Here is a 13,872-nt window from a genome sequence, read left to right on the forward strand (position 1 = left end):
GCAATCAAAAAGGCTTTGGTCGGAGGGCTGGCAGGCTCATTGAGATTCAGAAACAAAGCAAGAGAAGTCGAAACATATTGCCCAGCTATGAATTAAAACCTAAATGCTGGTTTCAATCCTGATTGAAAGAATACAAAGCAAGTAAAGGGTTTCAAATAGCCTATTCATTTTCATCTCTGCGCTCGACATAAGAGACTCAAGTAAACTAATAGAAGGCTGGCTAGGCGTCGCATAAATTTCAAGGTCATGCAAAAGGCAAAAGACAGATGACCCGAATATAACAGTTCGCAACTGTATGAGTGTCCTTGATAAATTACGAATTCCTAGGAAATTGTTTATTTGCCTTAGAAAGAACCATTTTTCATTTTCCACCTCTGTCCGTCCCACAGCGAAGGACCTAGCCGAATCCGTGAAACGGCAGCGATGCGAACAGCGTATGATGTATACCGTAATTATCTGTTGATTTACAAAATGGCCGCCCAGTAATGAGCAAGGGCCGAAGAGAGCCTTGGGCATATATCACTGTCTCTAACCCCAGAATGCCTCAGAGAGCTCTCTCTCCCACTTATACGTTGTATTTATCGGTTTCTTTCTCTCATCATCTCTCGACACTTTGCATCGCGAAATCTGAAGTTATACTTGTTGTGCCAAGGCTTCAAAAAGTATTTTTTTCTCAGCCACCATGTCTATTTATTTACTGTTTTTGTCTTGGAGCTAGTGCCGCCCACGCTTTGTGTTTTAATTAATGTCACGTTGACCTGGACAACACACTTTGGCAGTTGGCGAAGTCGCTTAATGCCAGTGTGAATCTCTCCTCTACCCATTAGTGAGCGAGCAGACGAAGAGCGATGAGTCCTATTCTTATAGTTTTTTATTTATATATATTTTTACAGTAATCTAAGTCTGGCGCGTACAGGGAGCGCATGTAGTGTTAGGAACAAGCTTTCTGCGTTTGAGAGCTTTCTAGAGAGCAAGATGTGTGATCAAAGCCAGATAGAAGCCGCTTCCATCCTTTAAAACTAAGAGCTGTCTGTCTTTCATTCCCTCAAAGCATGTTCTACTGAACTCAACATATTCGGGGCTGTGAGGAAGTACAGAAAAGAGCCCTTGTGTTTCCAGTGTAGTTTAAAGAAAGGCTCCAATAGCACAAAAATGTAATGTAAATTGTACGTGTAGAAGCCTTGGTGCTCCAGATTTTCTCTCAGCCACACTGTTGCTATTCTTGGAATGTATATTATAAACAGTAAATACGTCTGTAACATTAGCGACTGTTTTTTTATGTTTCCGCCATGGAGACTATGATACAATGTTGTTGTAAAGTCAATCCATTTAAACTGATAAGAATAATAGCTAATCTCTATGTCAAAGGTTATTTGATGTCTTAAATAAGTTATTCATTTGACATATGATTGCATGTCATTAAACACAAGTTCTACTCTGTCTCCAGACTTTTTGTTGCCGCTTGTCCAACATTTTATCGGTATTTGAAAGGAAGGTATACTGTATTTGAATAAAAGTATTTAAGGTGCTGTGTGTAATATTCAAATAATGCAATATAATATGCACAACTATTTCTTCAGAGATGTATATAGACCGTTCCAAATAAATCGTTGTGTTTTTATTACTTTAGAAGGAGCTTTTCGATCTACATGCACCGCAGGTCCCCTTGCACGGAGTTTGCCATGTTGTTTTTACAGAAGCCCTAAATGGACAAACTAGTATACGGAGCACGTTTTATAAAAAAGTTATCTCCTTCGGCAAAGAAGTGAAAACGTGACGGCATCTTTGTCCAATGAGAGCCACAGTAGTGCTTCGAAAGCAAGTGGGAAGCGGTGCATTGAGCCGTTGGTTGCAGTTCGCATCATCACCACTATGCCGCTATAAATTACACAATAAACCTTTAATGAGAAAACATGACCATGGTTTACGTGCAGAAAACATGACCATGTTTTCTGTAGTTTATTAATTGATGGATGATTTTTTGCCTGCAGATTTATTTAAATGTCGTCTAACTTTTTTCACTCCAAGCTGTCAATTATTTTCATTTACGATACAATGTATTCCTCATGTGGCTACTATTTGTTGTTGGTTGCTTTAGGATGTCCAGACAGATGATCTGAGTGACCTGGAGCAGCTCACCCCAGCAGCGATTTTTATTTATTTTAGAGGAAGAGGAAACCCCTGCTGACATTGGCATTGTTATAGAAGGAATGAAGGTTCTGAATGAACAGACTTCAGCAGGTTTGATGAATGTATTCAACCTGGCTGGTACAAAACCTCTTCAATTGACCTTTAAATTGTTCCAGAAACTACTTCTGCAGCTTGGAGAGCGAAAGATGTGTGCCAAAGTTCAGTCTATACAGTAGATTTGAGACCTTCCGTGCACAGAAAATGTCAATTGTAAAAAAGGCAATTGTATGTGTGTTACCAATTGAAGTTTGGAATACCGTTAAAGGAACAGTTCACCCAAAATTTACCAGAACAAGACGATATTTTGAAGAACGTTGGTAATCAAATGAAACTGGCCTCTATTAACTTTCATTGTATGGACACAAAAGCATGAGACATTTCTTGAAATATATTTTTTTGTGTGTTTTACAGAAGAGAAAGACATTTTCAGGTTTTGAGGGTGAATAAAATATCACATAATCTTTAATATGGTGTGCACTATCACTTTAAGTTGATCCAACTCTGTATATTGTGCTGCTAAAATACAGCAATGTTTTAATGGTTTACGTGCAGTTGTCTCTGAACATCACACTACACGAAAGGAGAACGTTTTGTAACAAAAATTACAAACAGACACTTATCCAAAATATTTCTAAATCCATATTACTAAACTGCATATGTTTTCCGGGTTCTCCAGAAATGAGGGCTCTACTTTTTTTATAGCTGCCCTTTAATAACTATAATGGGCTTGATATGATCATATTAGTCATATTTAACAACAAGATGCATATGAGCACCGAATGCACTTTTTTTATCACAGTTCTTCATTATCATTCAATCTGACGACTGCTGCATCCCACCCACCGTGATTCATTAAAGCAATAGAGCCCGGGCTCAAATGACAGCGGCAAGCTAAGACACACTGACATTATAATTTGCCATATATCACACAAGTGCAGGAATATCATTACCAATTTATGAATGTGCTTAATGGAAATATTACTCTGGAACAAGTATCGTTGCGCTTTTGGGTAAATAAGTCGGTATGTGTGCGTGCATGAATGACAGACAAGTAATGGTGATGGCTTGATTATATGTGTGTGTTCTCATTTACTTTGTATAGCTTGATTATTAGACTTCATCTTTTATTCAGCGACCTTATACAGAGAAGGCTTTGTTCACAAGAAGTTAAGCACTAAAACAAACAAGCATGTGCACCAAAATATCAATGACACATATTTGTGACCAGATCAGATGATATATTTTAGATCAAGTGCTTTTTAGTGTGTAGTTTGTCAAAACGGGTATTATGGAGTGTACAATAATGAATTTCTTTCTTCCGCAGAACAAATTGGAAGATATTTTGAAGAATGTTGGTAACTGAACAACAGAGATACCCATTGACTTCATCGACAAAACCTAATCGAGTCAGGTACAGTCATTGTTCGGTTATCGATAATTTTCAAAATATCTTCTTTTGTGTTCTGCAGAAGATTGAAACTCATACGGGTTAGAAATGACCGAAGGGTGAGTAAGTGATGACAGAATTTTATATTTTGGGTGAACTATCACTTTAACACCCAGCAAAGGATTTCTGTGATTTTTAACTCTGTTTTAATGTTAATACAGTGTGTTAATAAACTGATATCAATGATTGAGCAAATAATCCGTTTCACTTCCATAAAATACAGAATTTATTAATCAATTCATTTTGGTTGTCAAACTTCAAATCATACCCGACAGTTCAGTTAAATCATTAATATACATGTCAGCTTACCATAATAAATCATTGTATAATGTAAAGACAATGTTGCACTTTTTTTGTAGTCCCTAAAAAGTATTTGCTTTACTTAAATGCACTGAAATAAATATTCTCTCCTCGGTTAGCACTGTGCTTTTCTACTGAATTGAAATTTTATATGGTGTCACCACTTGTATTGTTTTCTCCCTGAATTAATTGTTTCTGCTTGCATTATTCTCATTTGTAAGCCTCGTCGGATAAACGCATCTGCTATGAATAAATATGAAATTTGGCCTCCTTAATTTTAAATGAGTTCTTGAAGCACAACTGAACTTCAACAAACTTCGCTAAAACTGATAATGAAAATGCAAAGAAATGATCGCTGGCCTCTAACTAAAAGTATTGTTATTAAATATTGATTTTAAATCAACATTCAGCTATTATCCTTCCTAATCACGTCTGTTCTAGTTGCTGTAAAGCCTTCTCACAATCCTGGCCAAGAGAAAATAACCTAACACAATGGTGAGAAAGTGGCCACTGTTAGCGTTGTTATTGCAACTTGCGGTTTCGAGCGCCATGCAGTAAAGGACACAGCAGATCCAAGCAACAAGATCTGGCTTTTCAAAACAGCCAAAGATCGCTCGAATAATGATGCTAAAGGGGCTAAGGGACGCTGTGAAAAGTCACACAACTGTTTAATAAATTCACCCTAATGTCTCAAGAACGACGTTGGGCCGGAACAAAAGGTGTTACAGGGTAACAGTGGTATCATTTAAAATATCCTCCGTACGCGACTCTGCTGCGATCCGCACCTGTGCAAAAGAGCAAACGGGCTTTTCCGTCAAAATGGCACCGCCACCTCGACTCAAGGCCTCTTCATTAAAGCGCCCAAACCATTCAGCCTAATTAATCTTTTGAGCACACTTCACTTCTCTCCAGATAAGCCCATTCTGTTTGTTTCACCGTGTGATAATCAGGCAAATTTCCAGTAACGGTGGCACACGTGCCTCTCGTCGAGCCCCCTCGGGTCATTTTAGCGAAACTGCGGATGCCGGCAGAAAAAATAGATAACTGAATGCATTTTATTAAGGTTGAAGCTGGGGGCAAAGAGCTCCTGGAGGACACAAAACAAATAAATACGCATTGCTGTCTTCCTCGCCGAATGTTTACCGACCGCATTACCTGCAGTGAGAGCTCATCACGGCGCGTCGCGGGGGGCCGTTTGATAATTACTAAATGGATCCTTTGCAGCCATCTTCAGCCACCGAGCGCGAGGCATTACGGCTCTGATAGATGCCCGCAGGTTACTTCGGTTACAGCTGCATTAATAGTTAACAGCTCAGTAAAAATCAATCAACGCATTATCTGGCCTGCCTCCTGAGATTGGCCCGGTATGTTTAATATATTTGCCACCGTGTTTTATATATCGGCTTCATAATCGGCCCTTTACTTATAGTCTCCTCACTGTGCTTGAGTTACTGGTCCACCAGCGCTGCACAAATGAGCTCGTAAAAGAGGAGAGAGAGACCCAGAGACATCTTCTCTATCTTGCCTACTTTATCTATATTCATTTCTTATACAAATCTGCACACACAATAGAATAAGGTGAAAGACTAGCAAAACTCCAGAGACAGAGAACTTGGAGAACTTGTACAGTAGGCTAAATGTTTGTACACTATACACTATATGATAAATACGTACCCTTAGCTTATATATTTATGCACAGCCCAAAATCTGATTTGAAAAGTGGGAGCAAATAGAAACATCACAAATGTGTACGATAACACTTTGCACAAATACAACAACAAACACAAATTTGCGGTATATATTTACTTTTGTACTTGTATTAATTTGGCAAATTCTTTGATCTAAAGAAACTTACAAATAAGGAAGCATTTATTCATTTCTATCGCATTAACTAGAAGTCAGCAATCAAAATCTTTGTGATGCGACGTTAAAAATATTATTGCTATAAACTAGATGTGAAACTGATGTGTGCATTTGTAAACTTGGGTTTGGGGAAGAGGATGTAAAGTTGTTTCATTGATCAATTTCTATCCAATAAAATAAAACAATTGAAGAGTTTACAGTATTTGCAAAGAGCAGAACTCTGTTTTAAGATATTTATTTTTAGAAAAAGGTTAGCTCTATATTTATGTTTCTATAACTTGATCAAAATGACCCAACTGCCGTTTGATAGAGCTGAAATGAACAATAAAATAAACATTGTTTTTGAAACGGAGTTATCTGTTTTGTAAATGAACTCTTCAGTTACTTAGGTCATGACTTTATCGCTTAACATATCGCTAAAGAACAATACGGTACCTTTTGTGCAATGCTGCCCCTATATCGCATGTTTTTTTATTCAAAATTTGACGTCTTTGCATCAGTAATTAATATAAAAATATACATATTTGGGTAATAATATATCGTGGGATCGCACAAAAATTCAATTTTTCTCATACCGAGTCTCTGTATATGGAAGGAGACAAAGGAATGGAGATTAGGAGAGCGCATTAGCGTTTGATTGCTCAACGCTGGCAGCGATCAGTCTCTTCAGTGACTTTCACATTTGTGTTTACCGTCCCGCTGCTAAACCCATTTTCACGGTGGGCTCAAAACGACAATGTATCGACGTTCCATTTAAGTTGACAATGGCCTGGAAGAGTCTCTAGCTAAGAAGATGTGAGCAAGGCGGCAAATAAAAAAACAGCTGCGACGCCAGGGCCGCCACTAAAAATATCCACCCAATTATCCTCAGCGCTTTAATATCATTCAGGAACTAAAGAGGTTTGCTTTTTTGCCGGGGCCTTTTACTTTGTACTTGAAGAACAAAAGCTAACACGCTATCTAACTCGCCAACCCCTCAAATAACCATATGTACCCGGCTCCCATTCAAAGCCGCTGCTCTTTCTTATGCAAAACACTCCGCCCGAGCTGACACAAATATATTTCTGAAGACTGTTTGTTATGATAATTAATTAGTACCTTATAAAAAAACAAAGTCTTCGCTCCTCGGAGAAATACACGCACACATGTGAACTTGTTTGCATGAAAACTAAGAACCGGGGTGTGATTGAGGTCACGAGAGGTCACGAGCGACTCCAGACAGACCTGGTCTGTAATGGCTTCTGATGACAGAGAATATTCCGAATCGATCTCTCTGTCCTTCGTCCAACCGTCCACTCGCCCCTTTGGCTAGATGACACGTGAAAACCGCTTTGAGAAATTCAAGACCTGAGCACAAAGCAGAGGAATGTTGGATCAATTAAGCGGTCGAGACAGGGGGACGGTGGATGACAGAGGTCTGCTGTTGTGCTGTTCATTCACAAGAGACGAAGCCTTTATCGATTTCTACCGCAGGCCATGTTCTCATCATTAGAGAACATTAGTGATCTGAAGAGGACCCCTGACCGTGCTATTGCTTAATGACTGCCTCAAATACAGTGGATGGGCCCATCCAAGCGGGTTGTTAATAGGGTGAATCTCACCAAACGTTTCAAGAGCATGTCTGGGTCATATTCAAGCTAAAATGACAGCAAAGAAACAAGGCATTCGATTTTGGTTGACAAAAATGAAGCCTGTTGTAGATTTTAAGGCAACACTTTACAATAAGGTTGTGTTTGTTAACATAAGTTAATGTCTTAGCTAATATAAACCAACATTGAACAACACTTGTACAGAATTTATTTATTTTAGTTCTTGTTAAAGAGCAATGTAGAGATTTTAGCTGCAGTGGTAAAACACTTTAGTCCAAAAAGCTAAATGATTAAATAATAATATTCAGCATTCAGAATAATCCAAAAATACTCAAAGTTGGGATGCATTACGGAAAATTGTGCTTGATTGTCTCGACAATATTGTTAAGATGTGAAAAAAATCATGTCGCTTTTGATCATTATACACAATTTGACCTAGAAACATTTTGTGAGATTCAATTAGTTTCTCCATTCAAGTCTCTGAGACAACACAAAAGACACATTTCTTCTGTTTGCACCCAAACATAATAACTTGTACTGTTTATTTCAAGGGCAAAATTACATGTCAAACAGCGGCAGTTATCGCATCTGACAGTTTAGGAGTAATACACAGCAAAACTAAACAAATACAACTGGTTATTTGTGTGAGCGAGACACTTATTCTTTCTGTTCATGAAGTGAAATAAGAGCTGAATCTCCACAGAAATGCCACACTATACAATGCTAAATATATCAAATCAATTCCAGCTTATCTTCTCTTTCACTACAGTATGTCTGTCTGGCTCCACACACACACACACACACACAGTTGCTGTATGAGATGTTAGGAAGCCTAAACGGCTTGTTTGGAATTATGTGAGGTAGACTCAGTGCACTGGCTTTGGGAACCCTGCTCTGAGGATCTGTCACAAAATCTTTGCTTTATGTTCATCCCCGGAGAGATGTGCGGTTTCCCGTGGCTCTCGCTGTTCCTCGCTGGTTTTAACCACCTGTAGTAACTCGTTCTCTTCGCTTAAAGCTCTGTACGCCAGAACAAACTGTCTCTGTGAATGTTTATATCAACCCGCTATCCGCTCATTCGTGTCTCAGTCACTAAACCTCACAAAAACATTAGGTTCGGGTCACAGAGGTGCTGTGCTGTATACTGCTCTGCATTTTGTTTCAGTCAGGAAAGCCACTTGATAAAGTATTACACATTTAGCTTTTTTCATATTTCCAGGTTTGGGACTAAATGGAAAGCTTGTTGGAATATATTTGAAAATAAAATAAGTAACTTCATTCTGTTAGATTGAAAAGATAAATGATCAGCAAAATTTAACGAAAGACAACAAAATGCCTCAGCTAGCCTGAGGTGGCTAGCTGGTCTCCCAGCCTGGCCAAGCTGATCAAGCTGGTTTGTTTTGATGGTCCTACAGGGATCTTGGACACATGTCAACTGGTCAGACTGAGCGACCAGCTGGTCAACCAGCCAAACACCATCTTGTCCGGGCTGGGAGATCTGGTTAAATTAAGTTCCACCTGCCACTCCTCTCAAACCCCAAACCGAGGCATGCAAACTTTTTCTTTTAATTAGAGACTTGATGTACATACCAAGTGTTTGTATAGTGTACACCCTGTACTGTATAAACAGTGTAAACTGGTGCGTTGATGGTTTGAATAACTGGATTAGTTTATCATTCTCTTGGACACCTGCACCGTATCTGTGATTTCTAAGTCTCACTGTACATCTCCACTATAGGTGAAGGAATCTAGCCAACACGCTCGAAACACCAAAGCGCCACCATCAATCTCAAAACACAAGTGTGTGACACTTAGCTTCCCAATGATAAACTAAAAACACTTTTGCAATGCTCGGAACACATATGGAAACATATAGCAATGTTCAAAGAGCTCTTATAAACCTGACTTTAGCTTTAACTGGACTGGTTTTCAGGCATTTATTAGCATGTAAATACTATAAAGGGCGGTCAGATTGATAATCTCAATTAATCGATTCCAAAATAATGTGTTACTTTAATAGTGTGTGATGTATACATTTATATTTATATTGAAATTGACATGTATCATTTTTATAATAAATATTTACGTCAATTTATATAAATATAAAAATATAGAACACACACACTTCTTAAATATATACATGTCTGTTTCTATGTCTAGTATATATATATCGATTAATCACAATTAATCAAAATGACAGACCTGCTGTAAATACAAAGAGATAGATTGTACGTATGAAACAACCCATGGTCTCGCATACAACCAAAAATTGCTAGTCACCTGGCGCACACCCTTCCCATTAATAATAAAATATGATTTTAATGCAGAATTTATTCAATGTTTTGTAAAAATGTTGTTTGGTAGGGTTGTATCTCTTGAAAAGTTAAATGTGTTTATGGTTTAATATGTATTCATAAATGATAAAACTGTGCTTAACTTGATCTCTAGCCAAATGCCATATTTTGTATTCTAACAAAAGCATTTATCTTTTTCAGTTTACACTGTTCTGTTGGCATGCAGAAGATAGTTTTGTTTCATTTTTTTACTTGCATATGTGAGCTTTTGGTAGTCAATTTACATACTTTATTAAATATTGTAATAGAATACATTTTTAAGGTGTTACGTAACCATTACATCTCTGCGTATTGCACTCATGGCATTCGTTGAAAATAGACTGCAACTCTGTATATAAATATTGGAGGTTTGTTCTGCTGTGCAGGGTCTATTGATTTCCAGTTGTTGAATCCAGTTAGCAGCGGTGTAACTTACCAGTCACACTTTCCCCAGATAGAGCAGGGCAAAAATAGCAAGAGGTTGTACCTCATTTCCTCGGTATGCAGTGATTTACTATTTAGAACGTGTGATGACATACTTCACAAGAGCGTGTTGAATCCTCAAAGGTTGTTATTGGGAAACCGTGGTGAACTATTTGATACTGATAATTCACCATTTCTCTTGTGTAGAAAAGTGTCTCTGAGAACCGGGCCCCGATTCGGTCCGAGGCCTCGGGGCCCGAATTTAAAAGGTCTTTAAAAGCAAATTCACTCCACAATTACAGCATGTTCTATATTTCCATTAGAACTAATGTCATCCGAGCTCTCGCTTAAATAAATGAGTTATACAATTAACCATCAAATTAATTAACTTTACAAGTGGCACACTTCAACAACTCTGGAGGGGAAAGAAGAATTCTTTCTCTGAAATCACGTTGAATGGCTGAACGTCGCTTCTGTCGGAAATGACAAGTGTGGGCTGCGTTAGCGTCCCTTAGACTCGCCTCGCAACCGACACGCCACACTGAGGTGATCATTAAACACGTGAAAGACAGATTTGAGAAAGAGAGGCTTGCGGGGACAGCTCACTTCTTTCTCGAGCACTTTGATGATTCTTCAGAGGAACGGGAGAGTGAGCAGTTTGTCAAATGCAGCGAAGGTGGCAATTTGAGAAAGTGTCTGCGTTCTCCTGTGGCAGGAGCTGTCTTGTCTTGCTGCCTATTGATCGGCACTCTGTAATGAAGACTCGGACAGGAACCGAAACGCATGTTGAACTGATGCCGAACCCACCCCTATAATTCCTGAAAACATTATGCTATTCGGCTCCCCGACGTGACGTGTGTCTGTGTCATCACAGACAAGGCTTGAGACTAGTCCCAGACAAAAATGAAAGTTTGAGCTTTCGTAATTGAAACAAATTGCCTTGAAATATCTTAAAATATGCCATTGCCATTGTTTTGTCTCAAGATGCACACCAGTAATATTTTTATCTAAGGCATTTTAATAAAAGTGACTAAAATATCTTAATTCAACTGATGCATAGTCCGGGCTTAAGCTGCAGAACAAATATGATGTTTGCTGAAGTTATTTTATTGATTGTCATAATTATTATACCTCAGTCATGCCACACCTGTAACTATATTGAAAATTAGTGCATCATGTCCCTTACAAAAAAGCTATTAGTATACTTATTTTACAAATAAAAAGTTTGCATTCAGTCTACTTAAATGTACTTACTTAAAAGTATAATTGACTTACAGAAATCTATACTTGTACACAATTATACTTTCGACTATATCTCAATGAAAAGATTAAGCATTCTAGGTAGTGTACTTTCATAAACAAACAAAAAAGTGTGCAGTACACTTGTAGTTTAGTTGGAGTACACACATAAATTTGGTTGTGAACTACTTGTGCATTCAGAATTTACTTTTAAGTATACTTAAAAGTCTACTTTATAAACTTGGGCCAATTTAATCCCTAGTGTAGAAATAGTACACTTGCAAACATGTATACTACTAGCAAGCTGAGACTATAAGTATACTTGAAAATATGTGCACGGTCCCAAATTGTTTACTAGTGATTGTCCTGAGCTGTACCGTAAAAAAGTGACATGCGTTTTGAAGCCTCCAACATATAAAAAAGTCTCTTTTAAATGGTCGTCTCCGAGAAACATGCTTTTTGGAAGCAGATCAGAGTGGTTACAGCATCAGGATAACTCATGTTAAACTCTTTCAAATGCTTCCAAATCTGCTTCAGATAAACGTTCGCTAATGGTTGATTTGATATTGTGCTTTGTTTGACCACTCAGAATGCAAAAGCTATTGAATGGCTTTAAAAGATTCTTTCATGATACTCTTACTGTGATTTTAAGTCATTCATTTTCAGAAAGGTTATATTGGTTTAGAACAACATTCTTTAAGTGAACGATCCCCAATCTTTTTAACTTGAAATGACATTAAAGTGATTCCACGCGACAATTTATCAGTACAGTATAGATCCCAATCCTTCCTTAAGGGGTGGTTTCCCAGAAAGGGAATATTTTAAATCAGAATTTAAGATGTTTAACCAAACATGCCTTACTAAAAACATTACTTGTGTGCATTTTGAGACAACATAAAAGCAATGATGTATTTTAAGATATCGCAGTGCAAGTTGTTTTCGGTTTGTACAGCTCTTGCATTTATTTTAGTCTAGGACTAGTCTAATCCCTGTCTGGGAAACCACCCCTACAGTAAGTGTGTAATCTTTGAGTAACATAAGATCTGGCACTAAATAAAGACTTAGTTAGTGAGTGAGGATGCTCAACAAATTTGATTAGATTTTTTTCCTTGTAGCATTAAACAAGTAATTTTACTGAATTTACTGACTGTGATATTCTTCGTTTTTATAATGAAAAAAGCAGATCCAAAAGACACATTAAATCTTTGATCATATAATGACTGTATTTGTAGACTTACACCTAAAGACAGCAATACTCCTAATCTAACAATCGCACCCCAGCGATGGTGTTCCTTGTTTTTTTTTAAAGACGACGTCAAGTTTAATAGTCGAAAACCACTTTGATTTTTCATCTCATTAAATGAGGAATAATATAATCAGCATGTACCTCGCACTTGCCTGATAGAGGCAAGCAAGGAATCTGTCTGAGCTTCATTTGCATAGCAGGTTGGTAAAATGAATTGTCGTTACACATATGTGGACTCTCTTCTGCAAAATGAGGGTGTTGCGAATATTAAAAGCCTTGTTCACCAGAAGTCTGTGTTTAAATCATGACACACCATTCAGCTTGTCATCTTCGGAGTATGAAAAATACCATATCTTTCTCATTGGCCTTGGTGCGCGTGTGCGTATGCAGACATTTGTGATGCAAGCGGCACAGTCAAAAACACATATTTTAATACTTTCAATATTTTCCCTGATTAAAATAATACTGCTCACATTTTCTATTCAACTTCAGCGCACAAACTCTTGCATGCGTGTGCGTTTCTCTGTGGATCATAATTGGCATAAACGCCTCCATTGTCTCACAGCCTTTGAAAGACTGATGGTTCCCTTGAATGACTTTTACAGTTATTAATACTTTTTGTTCGAGTAGGTCAATGAGTGAGTGTGTTTGTCGACTGAGAGAAATCTATTGAACAAGAGTGAATGAGTGAGATCAATCTGATATTCAGAAGTCACTTAGGGGCAAACTCACTAAATAGTTCTGCCACTTCTCCAAACCTCTGTCTTATTCGCTAACCGCCGGCAATCCAGTTGCACGGTGGCATCATTTCTATGTAAATTAGTCTTATTATGTGGTTTATTTACGAAAGTCAGCGCTAGCTGCGTGGCGTAATAATGACAGGGATGTTTCGCTCACAGAAAGCAGGTAGTAAATAAAAGTTTAACGTAAACGTGATCGTGGCAGCAGTAATTCATCAAATCTTGATCGGATGATGTATTGCAGCGCTTAAACGATGCTCTGTCATCAATTTTCTGCATCATCAATATCTATAACTCGGTACTTTTATAATGGAGAACTATGCCATGCAAATTTAATCTGGCACTGATTTCTTGGCCATGTTTGAAACTTCCTTTGCACTGTTTTTCCTCTAGTCAACAGGGCGATAAAAACTCCCTAAGAACTCATTCTTATAGTGAATGTTCCCCCTAATGTTTTAATGAACAGCCATCAAAAAGTAGGGTTCCAAACGCTGTAGGCAAC

General features: G+C 37.9%; 1 protein-coding gene across 4 annotated transcripts in view; it reads right to left on the reverse strand.

The window, feature by feature from the left end:
• The window catches only part of LOC130424540 (protocadherin-9), a 210,765-nt gene that overhangs the window by 164,852 nt on the left and 32,041 nt on the right, over positions 1–13,872 (reverse strand). The gene's annotated exons all lie outside the window — the stretch shown is intronic.

This window comes from Triplophysa dalaica, chromosome 6, assembly GCF_015846415.1.
Source record: "Triplophysa dalaica isolate WHDGS20190420 chromosome 6, ASM1584641v1, whole genome shotgun sequence".
NCBI classification, from domain to species: domain Eukaryota; kingdom Metazoa; phylum Chordata; class Actinopteri; order Cypriniformes; family Nemacheilidae; genus Triplophysa; species Triplophysa dalaica.